Source organism: Acomys minous (assembly GCF_964271855.1).
Source record: "Acomys minous genome assembly, chromosome: 5".
Taxonomy (NCBI): Eukaryota; Metazoa; Chordata; class Mammalia; order Rodentia; family Muridae; genus Acomys; species Acomys minous.
Genome location: NC_140494.1, coordinates 58678374 through 58701395, shown reverse-complemented (window position 1 = coordinate 58701395; position 23022 = coordinate 58678374). Strand labels below are relative to the sequence as shown.

General features: G+C 42.9%; 1 long non-coding RNA gene across 6 annotated transcripts in view; it reads left to right on the top strand.

Annotated features, from left to right (window-relative positions):
- The window catches only part of LOC311598567, a 49227-nt gene extending 26566 nt beyond the window's left edge, over positions 1–22661 (top strand). For 3 of the 6 annotated variants that reach the window (XR_014779573.1, XR_014779576.1, XR_014779577.1), the window contains exons 3-4: positions 1615–5833; positions 7731–8319. This is a non-coding gene — a long non-coding RNA (uncharacterized lncRNA). Of the gene's footprint in view, positions 1–1614; positions 5834–7730; positions 8320–20952 lie in introns of those variants that run through there. The other 3 variants (XR_014779574.1, XR_014779575.1, XR_014779572.1) reach the window with 3 other exon arrangements.
- Positions 22662–23022: the final 361 nt, after the last annotated feature.

The following is a 23022-nucleotide window of genomic DNA, read 5'->3' as shown; positions in this document are numbered from 1 at the left end:
ACCTGCAGGCCAGAAGGGGGCATCAGATCACATTATAGGTGCTTGTGAGCCAACATGTGGTTGCTGGGAATTGAACTCAGGACCTTTGGAAGAGCAGTCAGTGCTCTTAACCTCTGAGCCATCTCTCCAGCCCCTGTTTTTCTTCATTTTAAAAGGCAAATTTAGTCTACAGTTTTTAGTCTCTCCCCCCCTCCCAGCAGGGTTCCTCTGGGTAGCCTTGGCTGTCCTGGATTCTCTTTAGAGACCAGGCTGGCCTTGAACTCATAGAGATCTGCCTGCCTCTACGTCCTCTGAGTGCTGGGATTACAGGCATGCGCCACTGTGCCTGACTTAGCTTTTTTAGTTACTATACATTTCTAGTCATTGAAAACTTAGTATTTCATTACTGAAAAGCAAAAATTTTAAAAAGAATCACTCATAGTCCAAATCACCAGAGATCATTATGAATGTCACACTTTGCATGCTCATGTTGCTTACACACACACACACACACACATACACACACACACACGCGCGCGCCTGAAACTCCCCAGCCCTCGCTCAGCCTTCTGAGTGCCAGGATCATAGGCGTGTCCCACACTCCTGGTTTCGTTTTCTATTGTATCACACAGTTACTTTTTTTTTCATTTAGTATCTTGAGATAATTCCGTGCCTCTCTGTGTTATATTGCCGTATTGCACAATTACAAACAAATTTATAGTAGATGTGTGGCTTGATGTTTAGACAGAGTCTTGCCTCTAGCTCCTGAAAAACAATGCTGTGATAAATAGGCTTTTAACACACACACACACACACACACACACACACACACACACACTTGTGCTATTGTCTGTCTTGGATGACTGCTTTAAAAATATTTTCCAGAGGTGAGATTCTTTTTTTAAAAAATTACATTTTAGTTTTTTAGACAGAGTCCTATGTATCCCAGCAGGTCTTGAACATAAATTTCCTATCCCCCTGCCACCTCCTTCTCAAATGCAGAGATTACAGGCTTGTGCCAACCCTCTTGATGTATGTGGCGCTAGCAATTAAACCCAGGGTTTCATTCACGCTAGCCAAACACTGTCCCAAGGGAGCCCTGTCTGCAGCCCCAGAAGCAAGTGTCCTGAGTTAAGGATCGGAACAAGATGCTTGTCCAGTCAAGTTCCAGCCCCACCAGCAGGCAGGCTTTCAGGGGTTGGGTAGCATCCTTAGCATCATGTCCAGACTGAGCTTGTGGGTGGGTGGGTGAGAGGCTGCAATTAACTCATACCTAAAGGTAGCTTTTAGCTGCAAGGGCCCTAGGATGAAGGTATAAGTGATATTTCTTTCTCATGACTTGGAATCTAGGCAGCCACTGGGAGGCTGGACATTACCCAACAGAGATGACCACCGAGAGGTTGCCTAAACATTCTATTTGCCTATAATTGCATCTTGTGGTTACATCTAACAGCAAGCTCACATAGTGCTGAGTCAGGATTTATAAAAATTACACTAAAACCACGTCCTGTAATTTGAAAAAGCAAAACAAGACCTCTTCCTGTTCTTTATTCGATGAGTTATAATCATTGGCTTGTATGCGTCCTCTGCCCCGTCTGCTTACAAGTCTCTTGAGACTTTTCCTTCTTTTCGCAGAGATGTGCAGAGGCTGAATTCCATGTCTGACTTCAAGAGTGAGCTCTTGACCTTCAGTTTCACTGATACATAAAAATCTCAGCTCAAATCTCTCCCAACTCCAGACCCTGAGCGTCAGAGCCCTCAGTCCATTGCCATCAGCCTGCTCTTTGGGGGAATCCATTCGTCATCCTCTGAGAAGCGGGCAGGCATCCATGCTTCTGGACAGAATCAGTCGAGAAGAAGAGAAACACCCCACCAGAAGTACAGCTAGAATTCAGAGCCCTGTCCACTGAAGGAGCTTGCACATCTGTGTTTGCATTTGGCAAAGATCTGTACTGCATAGAGCAATACCAAAATCCTAGCGAATTGTCAGAGATCACATACAGCCTCCCTCGTAAGTAGATGCCTGACCCACGGCAACCTCTGTGGATAGACTTCCCCTGTGGGCTATAGGTGATGTCCCACGGACACGTTCTAATGTGCAGAAGAGCCAGTGGGCAGGCAGTCATGTTTAGTGCATAGTGGCTGGGTAAGTGGTTTGTTTATTTTTCTACACACACACACAAAAAAATTGCAATGGATTATACAATCCCTTCAGTGGGCAGGCTTACAATTCCCACAGTACAATGGCTCATTCTTTTAAAAACACATTGAAGATTGATGAGCCGTCTATCACACACAATAGTATATGTTATAGGTTTCTGCCTCCACTTTTCCACAAGCTGTTTTGTTTTCAACTTCGCTGCGCGAGCTTGCTCACATTTTTTTATTGATTTTGTTTTGTAACAGCTCCAAACACATTTCCTTTCCCATTTGTGATTTTTTGTTTAGCCTTTCCTCTTTTTTTCCCTACCCAAGTCTTATTTACTTTCATTTTCCTCTCAATAGTCTTATTTCTCTCCATGCCTGTCACATTTAATTGAGGTCAAATGCATGATCAAAGTGAAAAAGCCTTTTCTTCTCGTGATTAACAAGGCAACTACTTTCTATCTGATCTAATAGCTCAGCCCGGAACACTGCCTAGCTTGCTAGGTTCCCCAGCCTTTTCTTTTGAAAAGCCAATCAAAGGAGAGCAGCTTCCTGCAAAGTCTGGAGTACAGGCAGGACGTGCAGGCTTGCGATCTAGTGCATTGCGATCTAGTGCCTTTCTTTTGTAAATGTGATAGAGCCTGGCCTGTGACTGGCCTCTCCTCCTCCTAGGCTACTTTTGTTACTTACAGATGTTGTGAGCTGAAATTCATGATCTTGTTCAAGGGGAAACTGATAGCCCTAAGCTTGCTAACCAAAGCCCGAAACATGTTCAATGTTATCAAACCCCGGCTCCAAGAGCCTCTCTCACATGTAGGATACAAAGAATTTGACAAAAGCGATGTGGCTTGCACGCGACAAGTTCATTGTGCTCACACACAGTTCAGAGGTGGGTCGTTGGCTCACGCATGCGCATGGGAGGGACGTAGTCTGTGCTGTTGAAGATTTTGCTCAAATCCATTCCCGAGCGAGTGTGGGAGGGGATAATATAAATTCTAAAATGTGGAGTATCTCATGCTCTCCAACGACTCATTTCCTCGTTTTTCATTAATTGGCTTAGGCCCAGCTAGAAGAAACACTATTTAATGCCTTTGCTCGCAGCCGAGAAATTTCACATAAAACTTCATAAATACAAACTGCCAATTTGAAGAAGAGAAAAAAAAATAACTTGCCACATTCTGTTAAATTAGGATGATGGTATATTTCCAATTTGGAAATCATCTTTGCTTTCTAAAACATTCATGTATACTTTAGGAATATTTGGAGATGTATGCTGCTTAGATATGAGGTGAGATATGCTATTATTTTTCCATCTACTGTGGCGTCCTTAAATATTCTTTTCATAGGGGTTGGCATTTTGTGACAGGATGGCTTGGAGCTCAATAGCACACAAATGCTATGTGACAAAGAGTTACTCACTTCTCCACTCCACTCTAAAAGTTAAGAAGGCAGTAAATCAAGTGTGTGTCTAACTCAGTCTTTGCCCAGTATGGTCCTTGTTGAAATTACCCAGTAATCTAGAAAATAGTCGTGGACTAGCCCATGAGATCATCTGACAGAGCTATTTTAGGCTCAGATAAAAGTCTTTCGTAGGGTATGTTTTTCCAACTGGTTTCATAATTATCAGGTAAAAAAGAATTTGGTCTGATTGATAATTTATCACATTTCTAATTTACCAAAATATAAACCTACAGAATGTGTGTCCCCAAGAAGCCCAGCCGTGTCCTGAGGTAAAGCAGCACGTGGTGGGGAGGCTAGCTCATAAATCAGAGTGGAGAAGGATGTTATCAGTATTATTTCTTATTGTGTGAGTTTGGCACTGTCTTGTGGAGTAGCAAGGGTTTCTCACAAGACAGATGTGGTCCAGACAATGGCACATCAGCTGCAGGAAAGAGGGCCACACATCTGGTGGAGCACTGTTGCCTCCCTCCCTGTCATGGAAGACTAGGAGGCAAGGAGGAGCTCTAGGCTAGGCGGATAGAGCCAAGCAGGCAGGGTAGTGGATTGAGTAAGCATAAAGGCAAGAAATAAAATCAGATTATGGCCTTTTGTTCCCTGCAACATAACACTCAAATCTCTCAGAATGTCAAAAACTGACCATCAAAATCTAGTGCTTGTTCCATTGTGTCTTGCCTGATTCCTTGAGCATTCTGGGACCTCTGTCTGAAACACCTTATCCACATGGAATCGTGGGTCCATCTTTGAAAGCTCAGTTTTGCCCTTGCTATCTTTAGAAAGTTGTCACTGAGCCCAGAGATGGAGCTCGTGCCTGCTGCATGCATCTGTTCTCCTCCTTAGACAAGGTACTGCTGTGTACATGTTTTCTTAACTTCTCTGTGCTTCTGCTGATGAACCAGAAGCTGCCCAAGGTTGAAGCTCGACTTCATTAATTTTTTTTTACTGTGCCTAACACAAAGCTGAGTCTATTTTATAAGCTCATTGCAACTCTGCAGAATGAATGAATGGGTGAATGAATGAATGACTCGGTGAGTGGATGAATGAATGACTCAGTGAGTGGATGAATGAATGAATGACTTGGTGAGTGGATGAATGAATGATTCGGTGAGTGAATGAATGAATTACTTGATGGGTAAACAAATGAATGACTTGATGAGGGAACGAGTGAATGAATGGAGAGGCACACTTTAGTATACTGAATCAGTACCCCCAGAGATGCTGTTGTGGGCATATCGTCAGTCAGAATAGATTAAATGTTATCTAAGGAAGTGCCATACATCAAATAGTTCTCTTGGCTTTTAAGGGATCATAAAGAAAGAACATTAGAAGTCATCTATTCCAAATCCCACTTTAAGTGAGAAGCTCTTTCTAGGGCTTTGTTGACAAATGAGGGCCTGACTTCCATCTGAATTCCCAAGGGCTAGGGAGGGAATCAACTCAACAGGGAGTCTCTTCTATCACCCCGAATACTGTCATAAATATACTTAACCTTTATCAAGTGCCTGGGATTCACTATATACTCTGCAGTGTGTTTCTTTTCATTTTTTTCACCCTCCTATTGTATGACCTTTCATTCCAGATAGGGCAACAAAAACAGACCAAGGAAGCTATTCCAGCCCTGCTTAGCTTAGTGAGCCAATGGGTGTGTTGAAGTTATTTACAGGAGTAGAAGTAAGGGGCTGCTTATGGATGCATGTTTGACTCAAAGGCAGGAGGATCACTGAAAAGCCCACCCCAGCATGTATGAGGACTCACGAAAACAGCATCCTGCAGCTCCCAGCCTAACTTTTAGGCAGCTCAAATTGCCAGTCTCCTCTCACAGAAATTAGTACCACATATATCATACAGGAGAGGGGCCTTTTGAATTGTGTAAGTTGAGCTTCCTGAGGCTTGTAGTTTCATTTACTTCGAAGCCTTCTAAGCCTCCTATTTCCCTCCAGAAAAGAATGTTTCCACTCAAAGGAAATAATTACATAATTATTACAGAGCTCTACAAGATTGGGAGTTCCTATTACTATTTTGCACATGTGGGAAGTGGGATATAAAACAAATGATTTGACAAATGCTACATACAGTTACCCAACCCAAGATTGTGTTCAAGCTACATTCAGGCCACCAATGCTCCACTCAATGATGGATTTCTGAGCCCTGGTTTCCTTACTGTGAATTGAGGCCATGTGATGGATTATAGCACTTCAAAACTCGTCTGCTCTGGGAAGCCGAAGTTCATCAGTGCAGGCTGGTGCTTGAGGTAAGTTTGCCTCCCCTGCCCCTTGAGGCTCTCTCTGGAGAAGTAGGAGCCTTGCCTTTAAGTCTGTGAGGGGGAGAACTGACTCATCACTAGAGGCCTGGAATAGCAGATGCCAGAAGAAAATTGTATTCAGTTCAATAGTAATTTTCTAGCAAATTCAACACAGTGCCTTTCATATTTCAGGAGTCTCATAACTGTTAAGAACAAATAACAGGTTTAAAACTTGGAAAACTTAGAACCAGGAGGAATTTAAAGTCATTCTTGCATCTGGTTTGGAGTTAAGCTGAATTTTTTTTTGTTTTGTTTATTAGCTCATTTGTTGTACGAAGCAACCAGATATATATTTAGCCTTTGAATTAGAGAGTTGCCCGGTAAGGACTTGACTATGCTCCTCCACACTCACATGTTGAAAGTCTAATCCGAGATATCTTAAATAGAGGGCTATATTTGGAGATAGTGCCTATAAAAAGATCATTAGGATAAAGTCATCAGTTGAGTCACATGAGTGAGTTCTAATGAGAAGAAAAGATTAGTGCACACAAGCACGTATAAACACATGCACACACAGAGAGAGAGAGAGAGAGAGAGAGAGAGAGAGAGAGAGAGAGAGAGAGAGGAGGGAGGGAGAGAGAGGGAGAGAGAGGGAGAGAGAGGGAGAGAGAGGGAGAGAGAGATTTTTTTTTTTTGCAGGAGCACACAGCAGGAATCATGTCTCTCAAGAAAGTAAGTCCATGGAAACCTTGATCTCACATTGTCAACCTACAGAACGGTTAGACTATATTCCTGGTGGTTAAGCTGTCTTGTCCATGACAGTTGTCTATTACAGCCCTAGCAAAGTGATTCACTGCCTTACCTTTGACCTTTGTGATGTGTAAGGCTGAAGCTTCATTGTAGTTTTCTGTCCTACTCCCCCCTGCCCTGCCCCCCCCCCACTTCTTAAAAAAAAAAAACCAAACCAAGGTCTTAGTTGGTACCCCAGGCTGAGGAAACTCATGATCCTCCTGCCGCAGATGCTTGAGTGCTGGGATCACAGGTCTGTGCCAGCATTCTCACAGAACTGTTCATTTCCAACACACAAAGGGGCTCTGCTCCTTTCTAAGTGGAAGCAGGACTGAGGATGCCCAGCATGTAAGGCCAGCTTGCCACCTAGGACCACGGAGTGTCATAACTACAGGGAGAAACAGGTCCTCTCAGACATGGGAGGAGGCAGGAGATGCTGGAAGGCTGATAGAATTTTCATTTTGCTCCCAAACCAGGGTAGGACTTCAGTTTCTGGTCTTCTGACCCTCACATAGTTGAACCCGGGCATGGAATCTTCTGAGGATATGGTTTGTGGTCGAGGGACAGAGGGAAGCTGACTGTCCAATGCATGGATTTAGACCAACAACCATGACCTCAGCTAGCCAATCAAATTTATTAACAACAGATGAGCACATCGGTTTTGCTTAGCTTCAGAGAGTGAAATGTATAATGCCCTGTGTAATAGTTAGAGTGGGACAGCATGAGACCTACCTAGCCATATGGGTTTCCTATTAGTTTAGGTTCTCTGAACTCTCACTTCCCAGCAGGGAGTTGGGCAGCCACTGAGCACAGAGAGATCGACCAGCAGAGTGTAAGCATCACATAATATCAATCAGCTCAGGTTCGGGTCTCAACTGCAAATTAAGAAATGTTCCTATGATGATTAAGAGCTACTCTTATTGAGCCACATGTTTGTTTGTTTGTTTGTTTTTTTAAGGAATCAGTGGTCAGGTTAACCATGGCCATAACATTTCTTGCTTTCAAATCTTATAAAAATAACTGCCTTTTGGTCTTCTTGCCTCCATGATCTTCCATTCTGACCCATCTTGTATCTTCTTGACCCTAACATCATAAACTGTCGTTATCTCCTCCCCAGCCTCAAGAACATTTGTTTGACGTTGAAACTACTTAAGACATCCTTTAGTGCATTTGTCCAGCCTTGCAGTTCTCTGCTCTGTCTCTGAAAAGTGTTGTCTGGGAAGCGAGCCCAGGAGTCAGGCTCATTCCATGCCACACCACTTCTGTCCATGTGCTACCCAGTCAGATTATTTTTCGTGGGAAGAGAAATTGAAAGGGTGAACCAAGATTTTCAAAGGAGGAAGCAGCATCTACGTCTTAGAGCGTGCATGCTGAGCCCATCTGACTGGAGTGCCGTGATTATGGGAGGATGGCGTGTTGAAAACCAAGAGCCAAAGTTATCCAGTGATATCTTTAGTCTCTTTTAAAAGACGTTTGCAGTCAACCTCTACATTTGACCTAACATCCACTGAACATCTGGATAAAAACTGGAACGAGTCCTGTGTTTTTAACTTCTACAAACCCTAAAGCTGAGAATGTGTGAACCCTTCATAAGACATTTCCTCTGCTTACTGCAGCTATCCCAGCCTATGTAAACTGGCCTGTGTATTATTTACTGCTTCATTTTTTCCCCCTATGACTATTAAAGTTCCTGTCATCTCTTCCACAGTGGAGCATGGAATTGATGGTGACTTGTGTCCAGATTCCTGGGATAAAGTCATTCATATCTGGCTTAGAATAAACTATCTTATTTCCTTTAGGATAGAGTTATTTTATACCGATAGGCGCCAAAGTGCTGGTAGCTCCTATTGGTCATTTGAACTGAAGAAATGGGATATGTGAATTGACTGGTGGGTTGTTTTGTATAATTACATACACAGTAACATCTGCTAAACAGAAAGGAAAGAGCAAGGCAGGTGCAGAGAAGTCAAGGTGAGAAAGCACATGGAGGGATCAAGACAAGAGAGGCCTCAGCCTTGGGGAGATCTGATGCCAGTCCCACCCTCCAGAGCTTTAGCTGCCTTTGTTTTTACATTACCTCACTCCTGCTGGCTCTGTTTCTTAACAATTAAACTTTATTATACAACCCAACTAGCTTATACAAGAGGGAAAAAAGGTTAAAGGGAAACAAGAGTGAACCCTCTGGTATCCGTTCCATGGGACAGGTCCCTAGGTGTCTCTGGCCTGCGTGCTGGTCCAGCCTGTTCGCTGATCCTTTTCCTGATCCATGTGCGCTCAAGCTCGGTCCAAACCTGCTGCCTCCTCTTGTTCTCTCTGCCTGTCTCAGGTCTCCTCCTCCCATTGAGGGTAGTTTAGAAGCACAATAATCCAGGTGGAGTGTCATACCCTCCTGTCCCCCCGCCTGCTGTCCGGTTCCTGATTTCCAGGCCCAGTCTATCTCAAGATTAATCTCAGGAAGTATCCATGGTGTGTCCAAGGGCAAAGCCCACCAAGACAGCTTTCACCTGTGACAATGTTTACAGTCCTTCCCACACACTCCATTTGGCTATCAGGAGGGTGATGGTTTTGAAAATTATATCCAAAATGGTCTAGATCAAGGCAATGTAAAAGGCCACATGCTTGGTGTAGCCTATAAGACTGTCCCCAAAGTGGACATCACAGATAGTTCTCATCTTCTTCCCCCTGTCAGCTTAGGGGATGTCACCACTCCAGCCTGCTTTCTGTTCTCTTCTTTCCCATAATGCATTGCTGTCTCCTCCCTCACTTAACATTGCTTCTAACTGAAATCCTCTTTCTTCTTGGCCTAATAGAATTAAACATGTTTTTGAAGATCCATTCCAGTTTGTTCTAGGTAAAGGCTCCTGTAGATTTTTCAACACAACTTCACCCTTTTAAGTCTCCATTGTTGTCACTGTTTCTTTTAGAAACCTTTTACAATGTCTATGGCTACAGTGGGTACGGTGGGGAAAAATAAGTTAGTTTCAGGGTACCTAGAGACTACAAGCTCTAACACCTCAAAGTTTAGAAATAATATGAAACCAAGATATGTATTATAGGATGTCAGCACAGGGAGGTGGTACCAAAATATATAGAAGTTTTAGCATTGTTAGAACACAAAATCCATCAGAAAACACACATTTTTTACTCAGTTTAATCTACAACGTCTCTGTTGAATGTGATACAACTCCAAATAGACAGCAGGTAGGAATGAGAGAGCCAGGAAACAGAAAAGAATCCAAAGAAGATGGAGATCAATGGAATAGGATTCGGTGAGGAAGGCAGGATGAGAAAGGGATGGCATCTGGTGAGCCCTTCCTATCCCTAGCCTTCCAAGGAAACTGGGTACTCTGGCTATTAACTTTTGCTAGGAAGGAAAAGGAGAAACTGTGAAGGTGAAGTACATAAACAAAACAAGCAAGCAAAACAAAACCACTGAGATGTCAAAAACCAGAGCCTCTCACAGCAATAGAGACCTGATATCCAGGGGCTCTGACTCCGGGTGGAGGCTCTAGTCCGTAGCAAGTGAATCTATTTACACAGCAGACAAATGAATTCTAGCAGACCTGCTCTCTCACCAACACTCACTCACCAAACCTGTAAGACACTCCCTATTATCGCACGGTTATTAGCATGTGAAGTAGCCACACCCACTTTGCCTCGTAGATTGCAGAAACACAAGACCAAGATTGGATAATTCTAACAACAAATGTCACGCAGCCATTTTCTTGGCTGGTGAGGCTGCCCTTGACTCACCATTGACCTTTGGGTCATGAAAGCTCCTCACCCTGCTCATCTCTGGGACTCCCCAAGGCTATGCCCTATGATTTGTGCTAGCTTGGGTCATTTTTTCTTTTATTATCTACACCCCAAAGTTTTGACATGCAATATCATGAGTTTTCTTAGGCACATCCTCTGCCTACCCTGCAGATAGAATACCCTGAAGGATTTAAAGTGCACAACATAGCACATTCTGTGTCCATTTCTTTTCCTCGAACATTTTTATTCACTTTTATGGAAAACGCCAAAATCAACATGATTTGGAAGCTATGTGTGCTTGTGCACGCCTTTAATCCTAGCACTTGGGAGGCAGAGGCAGGCACTCTGTGAGCTCAACGCTAGCCTGGTCTACATAGTGATAGTAGATCCCCAAAACAAACAAAAGCAAGTGAGGGAGAAAAAAAAGGCAATTCCTACCAGTTTCAGCTCAACTTCCTGGAACTTACAAAGATCACCACATTTCCCTTGTTTTTGGTCCCAGCCTCAACTTATAATGAGCCCACCTCTGAATCAAACAAGTGTTGACCAAAATCAGATGGCAAAACAATCCTGGGGTCCTACACCTGACAAACTAGGACACTAGCCTCTTTACTTTTACAACTATTTGTACAAATTACAACCTTCTCCTCCTCCTTCTTTGGCCCCATATCTGCTGCCCTACTTTTCTTTCCTCACTGAGTCTCAGCAATATCTTAGTTTTATAAAGGGGAGCTCATTCGCTTTTCTTGTGTGTATGTGTGTTAACACGTGATTTAATGATTCACACAAAGAAACTAGGCTCCTAAATTCTGGCCCACTTACATTTGATCTCAAAGAAACATGGCAGACTCCCAGAGGGATACACACTTTTCTTGTCTCGCAGAGAAACAAGTGTGCATGCCTTGATGTCACTCCTTCCTGCTGTGGGGGGGGGGTTGGGGGGACGGGGGACACAACGAAAAGGGACACCTTATGACTGGGCTAAAATCAGGCTGTAAGGGAAGCCATCTGCCTTCCTTCATCTTTGGTAGACTCCTTTTCTTCTCCTTAAATGGCCAAATCTGTGCTACTTTTCACTCTTTCCACACATTATGATCAAAGCACCCCAGAGGTGTAAAACTCTCCCTGAGGAGGCCACAGAGCTGGGTGCTTTCCATTTTCCAGAGTATAGACCTGGGGTGCTGGAAAACTGAAGCATTGTTCCTCAAATCAGATGAAATTGGCGTGCTGTTCCTTGACTTTCCAATCCAAATTGGAGGATTTTAGCTGCCTGTTCACCCGCTCAAATCTGTATGACTCACTGTCCAAATCCAAGTCACAGTTCTGTGATGAAATGTGAAACTCGTTTTACCCCAAGACTCAGATGCCACAGATCTGACAGAACAGTTCACAGCAAGGTCAATTCCAAGCCCGTCATGTGTTGCTCAGCTCATCTGGGACCTGCAAAGCTGACATTTGGGTTCAAAGAGTGATTGGCACAATGCCTTGCACTTCAGAGCTGGCACCAGATCATCGTTAGCTGAATATACAATTGTAATGCTACATTACAGCATCTTTTAACAGCCTCCTTTTCCTTTACAAAATGATGATGGATCTGACCGATACAGAATAGCATCAGTGACTTGGAAAAGAAACGGAAGGTTTCCAGCTGGACCAGAGGCATCGTTTGTGGAGCCCAGAGTAGACTGAGACGTCAGGCTCCTGTGTTCAAAACTCTGTGAACATGTTGAGATGCTCGACTAAAGAACATTAAACCCAGTGGTAGTGGTGGTGGAAGAGAAACATCATCAGGCACCCTGCAGCAGCCCGTGGCTCTTGTCAGTGTAAAAACTACAGTCTTCATTTTAAAATGAATAAGAGATAGTTTGTTCTGCAGTCATTTTGAGGGACTGTGGCCCAGGAACATAGATTTAGGTTACCTTAAATTCCACATTCTGATGTGGAAGCAGCTTCATTAAGTTTCTGTAGATTTCCACATAAATGAAGGCTTTGAAATATATTGGCGGGCACATCAGAGATGTGGTTCTAGCAAGATGGGGGATGCTCCTCTATAGGCCTCTGATGCTCTCCTATGACACTCTTAGCTTTTAGATTGGTGGAAGATAGTAGCCTGATAAATTAATAGATTCTAGAAGGTTTTTTTCTTTATCTACTAGTCACAAGTACTCTGACACAAAGATGGCAAGGAATGGCTTCTCCTCAACATTCCAATCTCTCCACAGAACTGCACTTCTAATAAGTCAATCAGTTTCTACAGGCATAATTTCTTTTCAGGAGCTCTCATTTATATTCTCCACTTGAGTGACAGGTGTGAGAGCCTGTCATTTGGTGTACATTGCTCCTGTCCCTGTAGTGTGCAACATGCTCTATAGAAGTCTCACCGCTACCATAGGAATGCCAAGCATCTGTGCCATATGTTTGTTTTCCTGCCACCCAAGCTGGTACTGACCCCTTTCCCTCGCCTGGCTACTTACTTCACCTCAGTGCTCGCCATGCCTGTGGATAGCAGAGGACACATAAAGGAAGAGCCACCTGAGGTAGTGACCGCGCAAAAGAGCCCACTGGCCTCGGAGACTGTACAGTTCAGAGTAGGGCATGACAAAAGCTGTTGCTTCAGCAGGGCGTTCTGCTTGCCCTGTGGCGGGGCTCTAGAATACATCCTAGCCCAGCTCCAGAGCCAGAGACATCAGTCTCAGAAAAAAATGGCCGAGGTGCGGATGACCCTTCAAATGGCATCATCTGGAAGGCACAGCTAGGAAAAGGTGAGGGGGGCAAGGGATGGCAACAGTATGCAAGATTTCATCTGTCACTGTCCCATATCTTTTCAGCAGAGAAGGTGAGCGCACAGGAAAGGAGGGGTGGAGAAGGAGTTGGAGTCCATGCACGGTTTTCAGGTACTGAGGGGCTATGGCAGGGAAGCTGCTCTCGGTGTGTACAGAAGACAGAATCAAATATCTCAGTTTGTCTAGGATCTTACTGAAAACACTTTGGACGGTGCCAATCTCTCTAAGGTCAAAGCAAGTTTTTTCCCCCATAGAGAGAAAGTCTGCCGATTCGGAACAGTGTTTTCACACGTGCTAGCATGCTGTCTTATATAACTTCTCCCCACTGACTCAGTGTAGCGAATAATTAACAGGAGCTGAGAGCTGGTGAAGTCCCTGGAAGTGCTTCTCGTGTGTTCACCTGCTCAGTTTCCATTGCGCATGTTGGCAGCGTTGGGCCTCTTGGGTGGATGGTGGAATGCACCAGCTGCAAGGATTGATAGTCATGATTTTGTGAGATAGCTTTGAAGAGGCGAGTCTCCAAGGAACACTGTGTCTAGTCAGAGCTGCGAACTCTTAGCACCTCAGGTCTGAAAGGGCCAGATGAGACTATGGGGTCATTAGAAGCAAGTGCGAGCCTTAGATGCCACTTAGACGGCAGCCACACACAGTGAAGTCGCTGTAACACTCTTGAGCGCAGGAAGGGGCAATGCCTGGCCACTTCTACCCTATTCCTTTTGCTCTTCGATCTCCTACCAGGGTTTCTTGGTCTCCTGATCCGAGGATCTGAGGCTCTGAAGTCTGAGTCAGCTTCCCACATGGGGCAGCATGGAGGATGACAGGAAAGGTAGGAAAAAAAACTTAGATAATCGCTATCTGTATTTTACAGATGCTGAAATGAAGGCCTGGAGAGAGGCTCATAGCAAGTCTCAACTCCGTGCAACTAACATTGCAAAGGCAGCACTCCAACTTGGAAAATCACAGGACAGAATGGAAGACAATGCCGCCTTCTAAAACATGTCCTCCAGGGGATTAGCAGCTACCAAACGGCCATGGGCTGGAGCACCGTAATTAGAGAAAGCCAGCCTGAGTAAACAAAACAGAATTTTACTTATTAGAAATGTGTGTCATCGGATTACCTTCACGATGAGAAATAATTAGGACCAGAATCGCAAAGCATTGCCTGGGAAAGTTGGTTTTAAGAAAGGAAATCGGGGGGGGGGGGGGGGGAGGGGTAGAGTTAGTTGCATTTATTTCGCAGCAATGAGTTCTCCTGAAACAGGGTCCGGAGGTTTGAAAGCTTGCTTTCTTAAACAGTGTTCGGAGTCTTCTCAAGTTTGTATTACTTAGAGCTTAAGTCCCGTGTTAGTGCAGGAACTATATCCTGAGCCCCTTCTGTGAGGCCAGGACTGTGCTAGATGCTGAAGACACAGCTGTGGCTCTATTCTCATGTACTAGAACCCTTGTGTCAGAAGGCAGATAAAAACACATCATGAGTAAACACACAAGAGTATAGTATATGAGGAGGAAATGTCAAAAAGTGAAGGGAGAGAAAGCCACAGGAAAGGAGCTGAGACACTGTCTTACATAGAGCTATCAAGAAAGCAGTCTCTAACAGAGGGACGTTTTAAGCACAGAACTGAAGGAGACACCTGTTTACATATAGTGTAAAAATGTACAACATTACGCAAGATGACATCTGTCACTGTCCTGTATCTTTAACCCAGTTCATGGGAGGAATCTTAGACCTGGAAAGGACCACAGTGGTGCTTCATTCTATAATGAAGGAAGTGCATCCCAGGAAGCTAAGTCTTTTATTCAAAGTCATATCGTGAATATGTTATCAGCAAAGTTATCAATAAAGCTTGACTGAAAATGTTAAACACAAGCACTCCCCTATAGTGTAACAAAGATTGCGCTGTCATAATCGTGTGCCACTAGCGTACGCTTTTTGCATTGCATCCTCTGGCTTCGTGAGTCACAGTCTGTTTCATGCTAATGAGTTATTGCTGTGACTTTATATTTTAGCTAGCCTGAGGTGTCGTTTCCCTTTGTGTGGTGTGTGAATACGGTAGATAATAAACCAAATTTTAGTGGTTGTGGTTACAGCTGTTTGTGACGTTACCAACCACCCCATCACCCATCTTTTAATTGCCTTCTCTTTCTCCTCCTCCTCCTTCCTCCTCCTCCTCCTCTTCTTCCTTTTCTTCTTCTTCTTCTCCTCCTTCCTCCTCCTTCATCTCCTCCTCCTCCTCCTCCTTTTTTCTTCTTATGTGTTAGAAATTACTTTGCTGGTTCATGCTTACTACTTAAATTATACTCTTCTATTTTATTTAACAGCAAAATTCTTGTTCTAATATTGGAAGGTGGGTTAAAGAAGAAGAATTTGGGCAGGAAGGGAACTCGAATATTTAAGTTCAAATTAGAGTGCAAAGTTGGAGATGCTAGAGAGAGCTGGCAACAGCAGATGGCACAAAGGGTTTCCAGGCATCACTCAAAGCACAGGGTACATATGTAGGAACAGAGTCAGGTACCAGAGTGTGGAGATGGGCATCTGAACAGATGTGGCTGAAGGAGACGAGGCAAGAGGTTTGCAAAGCTAGGGCCAGAATGACAGCAAGCAATAGGGCTGTGACGGTTGCATGTGAGCCTCATGGGCTGAGTGATAGTCAGCTGGGAAGTACTGCTTCCGGATGTGTCTCCAAGGGTGCTTCCCAAAGAATACTGTACTGGAGTCAGTAGGCTTAGTAAAGGACACTGTCCTGGCAGTGTGGGTAGAAATGTCTTTGAATGCAAAGGCCCAGACAGAACACAGAAGTGAAAGAAAGGCTAATTTGTCCTCTCTTCTTGAGCTTGATCATCCACACTTGTCTTCATGGGACATCTGAGCTCCTGGTTTTGATCCTTGGGGCTCTGGCATTTATATCTCATTCCCTGGTTCTCTCCAGTTTGTCCCCTGTTTTGGACTGAGCTGTATCACTGGCTCTCCAGTGTGTGAACAATCCATTGTGGGACTTCCCAGTCTCACACTGTGGGGGTGGATTCTCATCACAAATTTACTCTTAAACATCTATCTGTCATCTGTCTATCCATCTTCTGTTTACTCTCTCTATATATATGTATATATATACATATATGTATATATGTATATGTATATATATATGTATGTATGTATATAATCCATCCATCCATACACACACACATTCACACACACAGTATATACGTAACTAGTTCTTTTTCTTTGGAGAACCCTAGTCCTTATATTGCCAAAGACAACTCTACAGATGTACTTCTCTAAAGACAGTGTTCAAAGGCTCCCATTCCAACCAAGTGGTTACAGCTAATAGAATTGTTGGTCAAAGGGGCCCCATGGAAACCCCCAAACAGCTCAAGTTATTGCCAGGCATATTGGTTGCTCTCCACAAACTGGTAACTCCTTATTACAGAATATAACCCCTGTATATCCCAATAAGCACCCCAGGAGATGGAACCCATGCCCCATACTGCTCAGATGGTCAGGAGCCTGAGAGCAGATAGGTAATGGATCTAGGGGAAAACAAAACAACACTGTTTTGCTCAAGGGATTTAGCAGTAATAAAATTACTTCTAACAACAGTCTGCTCTACTCATAGGTCAGTGTCTCACTCAGTCATGCATCATCTACTGCATCATCTTCTGCAGTAGATGGGAACTAATATAGAGACCCACAGCTAGACAACGTGCCATGTGAGGGATCTTAGAACCTCAACTCTAAATGGGATGTCTCCATCAAATCCTTCCCCTCAGGGCCCAGGGAACTGTGCAGAAAAAAAGGTGGAAAGAAAGACACCAAGAAAAAACAGTATCATTCTAACAACAAGACTGATGCACATATGAACTCAGAGAGACTGTGGCAGCATGCACAGGGTTTGTTGAGGTCTAAGCCAGATGAGCTCTCAGCCCTGGCATAGAGAAGTAGATGCTGGCTCCCACATCTAACCAGGAAGATGTTTCCAATTAACAACATCTTACAAAGGAAAATTAGTTCCTCCAAGGGATATAAAGGTTATGGTTTACAAATTTGAGTTTTTATTGTGTGTGTGTACGTGTATGCATGTGTGTGTTTGTGTGTGTTGTGTGGTGTGTTTTTACTTAGTTTCTTTCTTTATTTTTGCTCTTTTTGTTGTTGTTGTTGTTTTCAGTTTGTTCCTTTTGTTTTTATCTCTTTTTTTTTTTTTTGGCCTGCTTATTTTCTTAGGAGAGTAAAAGAAGATGCATAGTTAGAAGCGGGGGTGGGGGTGGGTTGGGGGAAGGTAGGGAGGTGGAGGAGGATCTGGGAGGAGGCAAGAGAGGGAAAACTGCGATAAGAATATATTGTACAAAAAATAACTTTATTTTTAACAACAAAGCAAAAATCTTCCTACCTGGGTCTCATGTACCCAAGCTGGCCTCGTGCTCATTGTATAGATAAGTTGGTCTTACACGTCTCATTTTCCTGCTTTTGCTTCCCAAATTTTTTACTTCAAGAACTCATTGCACTCATATGCCATGCTATTTAATCAGTAGGCAATGAAGCCAGGGATTTTTATACCTAATTTTTGTATGGAAGAATTGAGATCCAGGGAGAAACTGGTTTTATGTGTGATGACGCTGAGCACAGTGTCTTCAGGCAGAAAGATGGTAAACAACTAATGATAGCGATATGCCTCAACACATTGGAATTTTCAAACTTCCAAGGGTTCTCTTACCTGGGCCTTCATCATGTGATGCTCCACATGAGGTTTTATGGTCTGAATATAGACTCTCGAGGAGAGCACTCACCAACACTTACAGGTCTAACAGCCACGTTTACTGACTGCTTGCGACTTCAGGTGCCTTGTAAAGACTTAGATAAGACGCTATCTGGGAGGGTAAAGCCATGGGGCTGGAATATTGGTCTGCAGGAAACAGCATGTGCATTGGCTATATTTTATGCTGGGACTTTGGTAGACAAGTTCAAGAAGCCGAAGTTGGACCGATGTTACATCCTCACCTTCATCCCTGGAGAAGTGTGCTTCCTGTTTTTGTAGCTTTTCATTGCATTCTGCTAAACAAAGGTCCTGGTTCCTGAAGAACATCAGGCAGTTGAAGAAGAGGAAGAGGTGGATGGCATCTAATACCAAGGAATTTAAATAAAATTCCTCTAAACATAGTGCTATGCCATCTGGTTATTGTATGGTCCTTTGGTTATGTAGTATTTTGAATGAGAAATGTCCCTCAAAGTCTTGAGTATTTGAAAACCTTGTCCCCAGGTGGTGGCACTGTCTGGGAGGTTTAGGAGGTGTATGCTGCCTTGCTAGGAGCAGTATATCACTGGGATGCAAACTTTGAGACTAAAAGGCTCACACCACTCCCAGCGTTTGCTGCTTCATGCTTGTGTTTCAAGATGGGAGCTCTCAGCTTCCTGTTCCTGCCACAAGTCCTGCTGTCCACTGCCAGCTGACACTCTGTGTTCACTATTACAGACTCTAAACCCCTGGAACTGCAAGTGAAATCTTCTGTAAGTTGCTTATCATGTTATTTTGTCACAGCAACAGGAAAGTAACTAATATACCAAAATAATAATAATAATAATAATAATAATAATAATAATAATAATAATAATAATAATGAATAATGTGGAGGAATGTACATTGGATGTAACAATTGTCAACAAAGTACTGTTTAGCCAGTCAGCTGCACAGAAGGACAGGCAGTGGAAGGCGGCACTTTCTGGAGAGGAGGAGGAGCCGAGAGTTGGCAGTTGAAGGTTGACGGTTGATGGGAAGTTAGAGGAGAGAAGCTACCAGAGTCCTACCAGATTGGCAAGTGCTTGGGATGTATGTAGGTTATGAGGATTAGAGGAGTTTATTGCTAGATTAGTAGCAGTTTAGATTCTGCCCAATTTAGTGCTTGCAGCTTTGAATTACTTTTCAGTAGTTGTGTCAGTTATCAGCATCCTAGGCCAAATGGATACATTTTATTGTAACAAATTGGTGACCGATGAATTTAGTGTATCCACTCCCTTGAAAAAACATAATTTTTTTTTATAGTTTGGTGGGGGAAGAGCTCCCTAAGAGATAACCCAAATGATAAAACAGAGACTGCTGTGGTTCCTCTCCTAGTCGCTATGTCAGAATCCCCGATCCTTTCTGGCCTTTTTTTCTTTTCTTTTTTTACTTTTATTGTTCAGGGAGAAAGGCAGAAAGCTGATAGATGCCAGGCTAAGTTACCAACAATGGGAAAGAAAGAAGGTTCCAAACTCTTTTCCATAGAGTTGGTGATGGCTGAAATTCAGAATTAATTAGCTACAAGGTGTTTGTCAGCTCTCTCTGGAAAGGGTCCACCTATGAGAATTAGCAATAACTAAATTCAAAAGAATGGTTGGAGAGGGCTTCACTTACTGAAGCCTAAATTGATACAACTGACCCAAGACTTATAATTTTTTGTTAACTTTTGAATTTTACTTGAGATTTCTATGGATTTTGACTGGAATTGAGATGAACTATTTGTGCAGGGCAGTGGTGACACACACCCCGTTAATAGAGAAAAAAAAACAGGCTGATCTCTGTGAGTTCTAGGCATGACCCCTGCTGATAAGTTACTTGCAGAGACAACCTAGGATTTAATGTGACAATATTTTTCCTTAAATTCACTAAGTAAGTTCCTTTTTCTTAATAATAGATTATATGATGTTCTTACTGGCCTAAAGGATGGATACACATCAATTTTAGGTTTATGTAAGGAAAAATGTCACTGCTCTAAAAAGGCTAGCCAATCTGCTTACAAGTGGAGATTCCATTGGGACAACTGGTGCCAAAGGGTAATTGGCCTAAGAGATATATTCTATGTAAGGACCAAGGTTGGGTGGGGAGACGGACATGCAAACTGCAAGCCTACCACATCGAAAAACCTTTGTATGCTGAGTTGAGGTATCACTGCTCTGGCAGCCGGCTTATCCCTCTGAAAGTGAACTGCTTTCAGAGGGGACAGGTGGCAGTCACACCAGGTGCAAAAAGACACAGAGGAATTACAGGTGACAAAGTACACGTCAGCGTAGTTAGGTTCCAAAAACTCAAAGGCTTAAATTCATATGCTTGAAAAGGAAGCTTAATGCCTTTTCTTTTGTTCAGGGCAACCAGCTTGTCTCTACCTTTTCTTGGGAGACAGGTAGTGGCCATAGAGCCTGGAGAAGGACATTTAGAACTAAAAGATGGAAGTGTCCATACCTAATGGACAGAAGGGGTGAGACAAAACCACCTGCAGCAAATGTAAAAACCCAGGTACAAGATGCCTAGGGTATGCATAAACTCTAAAATGGGAGTTTATATAAAGTTTAAAAGGTGGAAGCGTCCATCCCAATGGAGAGAAGGGTGAGACAAAAACACCTTCAATAAATGTAAAAACTCAAGCACAAGATGCCTAGGGTATGCATAGGTTTACTTAAAGCTTAATGCTTTTTCTTTAGCTCAGAGCAACTGGTTTGTCTCTAAAACAATATACATTTTCTTGGGAGACAGGTAGCAGCCTGGCCTATACATCAGGCACCACAGAGCCTAGAAAAGGACATTTAGAACTATACAATCTTGTTTTGATTTCAATTAAATAATGGTTGTATGTTCTTTGGTAATGGTAATATTATACTTCTTCTTTGAAAGAGGTCAAAATAAAACAGACCTGGATGAAAGCAGACTGTTAAGTCAGTCTCTACGTACAAGAATTCAAACTGCAGAACCAGCCTTGATTGTTTTGTGCATCCTGCACACCTCATGCATTTATAGTTTTAAAACTGTATATTAATTGTGAGAAATTATATATTTTCAGAGCAAAAGTACCAGACACTGATGCTGGATCAGACCTGACAGGATTCATCCTCCAGCATGCTGAGATGCTGACATCCTGCATTCTTCATGTTCCAGCCACAAGTGCTTTCGTTGCTGTTCGTCATCAGAACAGAACAGAACAGCTCCCAGAACAGCTTTGAAGAAAGCTCCTGATTCCAATTGGTCCAGCATTTCAGGCTGCCACATAGGATTTTTATTAAGCTTAAATTTCTCAATATTTAGAGACTGGACCACAAATGCTATCTCTAGCTTGTTTAGCCATTTTCCCTTTTTTATCTGGGCCCTTACATATGTATTATTCATCCCAAATCAGCCTGAAGAAGCCTTAAAAAGAGAACACCATCCCATTTCCCTTACGGGGAGTTGAGGAAGGTTTTGGGCTATGGATGTTTCTTTTCATTGGGAGTTGATTATGTTATTATTGGTCTTATTCAAAGAGAGAATAAGACTGGACTCAGGGATTTTTCTTTGAGAATATAGAAATAGGGATGATAGGACAAAAGGTAGATTGTTGAATCTATTGTTCAACTTAAGGCCTTAATTGTTACTCACAAGGCTATTTTTTAATTCGTTGGTATAGAAATTTGTATATTGATGTAAAATAAGTTTAATTTTAATTTACTGTACTACTAATTTTATCATAAGAATATACATCCTAGGTTCAATAGATAGATAAGGTAAAATATCTAAATAAGGTCTTCAAAAACCTCAGAGACCTACAGAATATGGCATTTAAAGGTTTTTTTTTAATTGTTTTGAGGATTCTTTGAAAATGAAACAGATTGACTCCTGGCAACACCGAGCCTGCCTCAAAGAAGGTAATAAGCATTGAGGAGCCTCCTTATGGAGATGGCTTCAGATGTGGCAAACCAGCCACTGGGCAAAAATGTCCTTATTTTCTGTCACAGACAGAATTCTGCATGAAATGGGCAAGCTTGGATGCAGGTGGAGTTGACAGCCAAACAGCCAAGACAGGGTAGGCAAGTCCTCAATAATTCCTGCTTCACAAATATGTCTGTCAGATATACTGGACCAGAAGGCTAAAGATAATGCTCCCACGAGTTAGAGAGTTTTGAGTAACTGTTCAGGCAGTGAAGTGTCCCTGTCATTTTTTCATTTTGGAAGTTGTTAACCTGCACTTCTTGTTTACTCGGGTAATTAATTTTATTCCTTTTCGAGTCTCTGATGGGGTTGAAGACAGCAAAACGTTATGAGTATAACATGAATATAATGATTGTTTTGGGTTTTTGTGTGTGTATATTGTGTATTGGTGTAATAGTATAAATGTATAGGTAAAAAGTTTTTTTTTTATTATTAGACTAAAAGGGGGAATTGTGGAGGAATGTCTTGAGTGGATGTAACAACTGTCAATAAGGCACTGTTTAGCCAATCAGCTGGGCAGAAGGACAAGAAGTGGAAGGCAGGACTTCCTGGAGAAGGAGAGGAGCTGAGAGTTGACAGTTGACAGTGGACAGTTGATGACTGACAGTTGACTGGGAGCTGGAGGAGAGAAGCCGCTGGAGAAGTACCAGATCGGCAAGTGCTTGGGATCTATGTAGGTTATGAGGATTAGAGTAGTTTATTTTAGTTTATTGTTAGATTAGTAGTGGTTTAGATTCTGCCCAGTTTAGTGCTTGCAGCTTTGAATTACTTTTCAGTCTCTTTGTGTCAGTCAAACAGATACATTTTATTGTATCACAGGCTAGCTCAAAGAGAACGGTTTCCACCATAGTGTGGTCCATGGACAAGGGTTACCATAGGGCTAGGACCTATCTCTGGAACTCTGGGTCACTTTGTGGCGTGAGTAGAGAATTGCACTAATCATTACTTGACAAGGTCACAGAGACTAGAAGCTGGCCAACTTGCTAGACCCACACTGAGACCAGTGAGAGGTTTACCAAAGGGCAGAGGAATGGGGGCACAGAAACATTGGGTGAAGAGTAGAGTGAAAGCCTTCAGACTAACTGGAGCAGGGGACACTAGTGTGTGTAACTAACATGCCTATGCCTCGGTCTGTATGGTGCTGCTATTGTGGAATGCCATAGACTAA